A 6,962-nucleotide genomic window follows, 5' to 3' on the forward strand; every position below is an offset into this window, starting at 1 on the left:
CTTTTAATGAACCAGAACAGAGCTGCGTTTTTCTAGTCTTTAGCTCTACTAAGGTATTTGAGGTAACATGGCGAGAAAAAATCTCTTTCGACAATGATAATAACAGAGGGGATAATGTACCTTTTGCTGCTATCTTCTTTTGCTGCTCCATTTTGCTTGCTTTGTTATTGCTTTCTGTCAAAGAAACGCCAGCAAAATCCCTCATCAAGTCCTGCTGTGAAGACAGACTGCCAGAAAGGTAGAGAAACTTTGAACCTTTCCAAGACCCTTGTAGCACATGTCTTGGTCAATTGGTATGCAGATCCTTTCTTCCAGCGGGACTTTTTTGCACCGTTAGCGCACATTGAACTGAATCCCGTACAAAAGCAGTGAATAGAGGAATTGTTCTCTTTCCATTGGAATGGTGATAAAAATGCATATCAAATAAAAGCATTTTAGAGCAGCAGGAAGATTTTCTATGTAGCTAGCAAATCATAAAAAGATGCATATTTACCGGTGGGGTTCCTCTCGGAATTTCAAAGAATTCCAGACAGAAAACACAGCTTAGTAAACTGCAAATCTAAATCACAGTATCTAGAAAGGTGACATGAAAAAGAGCAAGAGGAAGAAAACCAAAAAGAAAACCAAAGGAAGCCAGAAATAAGGCACAACCTCTCCTCCTTCTCCGCTTACTACAGTACCTTAGAAGTACCTGTGAGTGTCCTAACAGTCACATAAGTAGAAAACTGTGCCAAGAACAATTGTGGAAACTGGAAAACCCTGCTATCCCAACAGAAACATAGGGTTTGCTTTCACGACGATTAAATCTGCATGCAATGCGTACGGTAAGGGTATGTTTTGTATGTTCAAAAACAATTCAAAAATATTTCCAAATTGAAGGGGCTGCTTTTTATTTCTTTTGAATTACTTGGCTAAATATGGTGCACGTTAAAATACTGCAGAGATGTGGTTCATTTTACAGATGCCAACTGCAAAGGAGGGAAGCATTTTGTGTGCTTAAGAAAGTCAAGTATTGGAGAGTGTTTTTGTTACTTCTTTAGAAGGTTAGAATATGCGTAAAAGATGCTAGCTGGGGACTTACAATTAATGAATTATTTACTGTCACTAGGTCAAATGACATTAGCTTTCAAAAAGGAAAAGGAGTCTTATTCCACGTGCCAATGTTAAAGTAGATTACTAAGCCTTCAGCAGAATATGGATATGAAGAGGGATATGACATGAAAGGGTAAGCAACACTGGTGACAGCAAAAGGCTTACCTGCTTCACACAAATACAGGAGATAAAATACTATTTTTACACAAACATTGCTATCCAGAGCTTTCCTTGAAAAGTTTCACTGCCAATCATGACAGTAAAATTCTGAGTGACAGTAAAATTCACTCTATCATGAATAAAATTTACTCAATCATGACAGCAAAATTTGCTCAATGATGAGTAAAATTCTTAGTGTAAGCGAAGTACCTTAAGCAAAGGGTAGCTCAAGCATAACTGGCATTTGATGTCAACAAAGGCAACTTGGCCTGCACGTGTCACATCTACTGCATTCAAAAGCTTACTCTGTCTCAGATTCCTTTTGAGGGATACCAAGGCAAGCCGTTAAACTGCATGAAAATGATGACTTAAAGGAGGATATATTAGAAGCATGGAATAATGGTTAATGTTCTTTTCCTTCCAACTGCTTTGTTTGCCCGTTTAAATTTTTTAAGTCCTTCCTGGTATCACCGTGGTAGCAGTGCAGCAAGTGTTTGGTTGTAAGCTGTCCATATTGCCAGCTTCTGGACTGCCTTCAGAAAACTTCCCACTGGTTTTGTATAGAAATCACAAGCAGTAGAGATGACAAAGACTGCAGAAACCTTCTCATCTCCTTCTAGAGCAGGAGCGTGTCTTTGACCCACTCTTAACTAGACAACTTTCATCAGTCATGAGAGAGTCTCATGTTCAAGAGCTAAGCAATGACAGCTGTAAATGACAAAAAGCACACTGATATTTTCTTGGGACTCCAGCACAGAGCAATGAAGGAGCTTGAATTCACCTTCTTGGAAAGTTTTAAAATGCACATGAAGTTGAGGAGAGGAGCTAAGCCATGGTAACTTTTGTTGAGTATGTCTGCCTAGACAGAGTTTCCATCACCGCAGAAGGAAGGAATGTCATTTAACCCACATAATCATCTCTAGCTGCTAAGCTGCGCTTACTGCAGATTATCCGCAACATATTTTACGGGGTGAGCTTTTATGTGTAATCCCTGAGTAACATTCCAGAGAGAAGTATTTTGGAGGGGGGGAAAGCCCAACTCTTAACTGTTTCAAATAATGGTTACATTTGAAAGTCAAAAAAGATGTAAAACCTTTCTTTCCTAGACCTATTACCAGCACAAACTGTACCAGAATTTACGACGCTTTTATTATGGCAGCATAACTCTACTGTGGACGCTCTCGCTCTGGACTATTCCTTAAGAAACAAAGTCCCCGAGAGAACTAAAACAAAATTAGCCAAAAATATTGGGCTGGATGATTTCAAAGGCTATGTACTAAAGGCCAAACACTTGTAATAATAGTAATGAGCGGACTAAAAGTTAAAGCATTACTCAGTTCAAAGATATCTTGTTCTCACAGAAGACTGTAAAAAAACTCTATTTTTCTGGGTCTGTTTTGTGCATTTAGATGTACCTTCTACTCCTTTCCACTGTCTGCGAATGTTTATGACAAGGTGGGAGGACCTCATGCAACCTTCTAGAAGTAAAGAAAGACAAGCCAGTCAAGAAAGGCAAAATTGTTAATGGCAGGTGGAAAGAGGGAGGCCAAGAATAGAAAACAAAAGAACAATAATAATTGAACGCCCTCCCTGTCTTCTGTGAAAAGAAAAGGCACAGACAAGAAAGAACAACTGCAAAATTCTCACGAGAAAAACGCACTTGATCTGGCTCAAGTATTTTGTGCTACATTTCTTGCTGTTTTCTCATGCCAAACATCTTAACCATTGAAGGTGTCCCTTTTCTCTTTCTGGAATACAGCTAGGAAGATGGCTGTGTCATTGCTGTCAAGCTGTTATTCTCAGAGGTGTCCAGTTGAAAGTCCTAGATGAACTGCTTTGCTCTGTCTCTTTAATATGGCATGACTTAACCACTTACAGTTTCAGCAGCTGAACTTGCCCAGCCCTACAATTCTTTAATCTTTGAATGGTTATATTAGCTCCTTGGCACCTGGCATTTGTAAGTCCATGCAACTGTGCAGAATTTGCACGATGAGATGATGCCAAATGAGTCATGGCAGTAGATTAACTAGGACATGCAAAGCAGAGAGGAGGGAATGAGAGCACAAGAAGAGGGTACAATCTCCTTTTTTTCTGCAACAGGGCTAACCCCGTAGAAATCAAAAGGAACACAAATCCTCCTAGGGGTAGTTCTTGCAAAAAACAAAGACTTCTTTTTGTGTTCACAGATCACAGCAAAATGCGGATGACAAAACCAGGCCATTAAGTCACATCCAGTATGAAGCAGTATGAAAGAGGAAAGCAGCTGAGAGCGTCAACCCTGCTGAGTAGTCTCAGTATTCTTCTCGACATTAGCAGAAATTTGAAATGAGTCTCTGAAAATTACAAAGGAGGCAGAAGAAAAGGGAGCAATGACTCCTCTGGCCTAGTGTTTCCTAACAGGGATCTTCAAAATGTAAAGATTGTATCATCCTTTCAACTGAAGGAAGGTATTAAAACAACAGGAAGGAAATGGCATCACATGCTAGAAAGACTGGGCAGTGCACTTCTAGACAGAAAGGCCACTGATGGAAAACCGACTAAACTGGCCCCAATGCAGCAGCATTGTATTAAAGCCCAAAAATACCCACCGCTTCACTCTTTGCCATTCCATTCATATGGACACAGCAGCTCTGCAACATTCCTACTGATCATCTCCTTAGCAAACTGGGAGTGAGGGTCCCTAGTGATGCAGAGTCCCCAGGCAAGTGCAGAGGGGAGCTGCTTTTTTGCAAAAACCAGGCTTTTGAAGCACTCAGGCCTTTATCAGTTCCATAGCTTTAAGCCATAACAAAATTCATTCAACCAACCATCATACGCCACGCTGTGAACACGTGACGATTCTAGAACTTGTTGATCTACCTCTGATTCAGCGGCCTCACCTTCCCATAGTCCTTTTCTACTTAGCCAAAGTATCGGGCCTCAGCCCAAGGCCTTCCTTTTGTAAGCTTCTACCTATATGCAGCAGCAAACCACTACTTTCTTCCGTGCCAAGAGTTTAAGTAGATGATTTGCATCTGCCCTTCCGGTGAAACATAATGGGGAGAGAAAATTCTGTCGGAAATGTTCAGTCATTCAGTTTTCTAGACAGGCCAAATCAAAAGAAAAGCAAGCTATAGGATTGTGTACTTGCTCTTACAAAGCACCTGCTGCCCTCTGACAATGAACTAGCAGAAAACCAGCAAAAATAAGACTTGAGGCAAACAACCCTTTGAAGGGAATTATGACATGATAAAGAAAGACAACACATTTCCAGCTTGTTGAGATATTTGAAATGTCAGCAAAGGCTTGAGGGCAAAGGCTGAACGAATGGGGAAAGGTTACAAGAATCCCAAGAAAAACATGACCATGGATTAAAAGAATCCCAACAGGTCAACTGACCTGTTGAAGTTTTCAGGAAATCAGTGGCTGCTGATTTAGATAGGCCATTCAAGTTAATTTCCCCGTGCACCTTCCACTCCTTTTTCACCTGTCACCATCACAGGGTGAATTGTGACCATGGAATCACAATTCTTTGGATTCTGTTCTTAGCTTTAGGAGACAACTACAGCAGCTGAAGTAGCTGTTACTGATGTGATACCCAGGAACACAGAGTTGACATATTTCATTCATGTCCAATCACAAACTAGCCATATCTAAGAGGATAGGATTGGCCTCTTTTCATGATGCTTTTCTTATTTTACAGCCTGCTATGATTCTGCTGAAGCTTTTTCATTAGTTTCTCTCTAAAAAGGAGAAAGTCCAATGTCCCTCCCTACTGGTGCAGGTTTACCATTCGGTTTGTCGAGTCTAAAAATGGAATTGGAACTAGCAGGAATTACTGTGTTTAAAGCGTCCGGTCCGTTCAGACAGTCTCAGGTCGATAAAAGCCTAGATGTTATTGGCTAAATACTCTGTTTCCCCCAAGAGCGGACGCACGCAATTTAATCCAACTTTTTATAACAAACGCCAATAATACAGAATCCAGTCATACAAAAGAGTCACAAAGAAGCAGGAAGAATTATCGGACCATCTATGGTAGCAAACTTCTCACCTTCTTTTGGAGTGAGCATAATCTGGTAGCTGAAGTAGCAAACTTGAGGACAGAAATCGCCCTACTATTGAGAAGTTGTTGACAAGAGAACCACCTAAGCTGTGTGACTTTCCCTTTTCTATTCATTGGTCAAGCCTAGTAGCCTAAAATTTACGGGCTCAATCAAAGACAAATGCAATCTAGTCAGAGGTCTATGAAAAGTCCAAAACTAATCAGAATTCTTCTTAGACAATGGAAATGGAAGCAGAGCTACCAATTTCCTTGCCACATATCCCTAAAACTCATTCCTTTCTAGTCATAACTAATGTATAGCCACCAGTACAATCAGGAAAAGATGAAACTTACAGATGTCAGCAAGGGAAGGATTTGAAAGAACTCTTCCCATTATTCATCGTCTAGACAGCAACTATCATTAAAATCAGAGCCCTTTTAGAAGGGCTTTCCTTGTGGGAAATTCAGGACTCCAGGACAAGGGAGCAAGAGGATTAAGCAGAAGCCGTTGATTGTTGACATGATGCACTTACACATTCTAAATCTCTGCACACGCTAGGCCCGCATTTTTATCTTGGTGCCTTTGTTATGTCCACACATTCTGTGTGTACCTCTCAGAAGATACGTTTGGTTACAGTCCAGGCGCTTTGCTGCCCCCCGTTATCGAGTTCTTGTAGTCTTGGAATTTGGTTTCTCAACTTCTCTTTCTTCTTTTAGCACGGCTTATGTCTTAGTAACCTTGATGAATTCCAGAGGGCTCTGAGAAAATTCTGATAAGAACATATTCCAGCTGGATGGCTGGTGCACCCTGTAGTCTAAGAGGTTCAGCTACATTGCTACAATTTCCCCCTTCTTCATCTTGCACCAGCTAAACCCTTTTCACTGTATTTACTTCCAAGAGGCTCACCAGTTTCATGATGCATGGAATAACAAGAAGCAATATAATAATGACTACTAGTAACAACAAAGTTCCCTTTACAAGATCTTCCAACCATCGAGTTGTTTCCCATCTCTCAAACCATTCATGCGTAACCCTCTCATTCCCAATCAATTTCTTCATGTTATCTTGTCCTTGTTTGAGTTTCCAGTGAATGACTGCAGAGGGGTTAGAGAGGTTCAAAAAACACATTCCTTCAAAATCCTCACACTCGTGACCATGTGCTAACAAGAAAGCTAGAGCAGCATTATTTTGCAGTGTGCAATGACTAATGGTATCTACACCAGTGAGAAGCTGATTTAAAATCGCTGATCTTACCTTGAGTTGGTTGACCACCCAGCATCACAACTTATTAAGCATACTCAAAGCTTGACCAACAGCGACACCTGCTGTCAGGAATGGCACAATTAATCGAGAGGAGTGCCCAAACCTGTACACAACTGAGGCAAGGGCGTCTTAAGCGTATGCTTCTTCTTTCAGATCCCGGGAGGCGAAGAATCGAGTTCTTCGCGCACAGAGCATTGTGCCGGTGGCGGTACGCTCCGGTGCGGCGCTTGTGCCGAAAGACGCCCGGGACACAATGCCGGTGGTGTTAATATTTGTTTGTCGCGTTTCGGAAGCTGCTGCTAGCCGAGTCCCCCGGAGGCAAAGAAGCGGCTTCTTTGCGCACAGAGCATTGTGCCGAGCGCAGGGAGCTCCTGAGAGCGGATTGTGCCGAAAGAAGCCGGGGACCGGCACTTAGCTTCGGAGAGC

Source organism: Agelaius tricolor, unplaced genomic scaffold, assembly GCF_023055355.1.
Source record: "Agelaius tricolor isolate 1412-34295 unplaced genomic scaffold, bAgeTri1.0.p SCAF_19, whole genome shotgun sequence".
Taxonomy (NCBI): Eukaryota; Metazoa; Chordata; class Aves; order Passeriformes; family Icteridae; genus Agelaius; species Agelaius tricolor.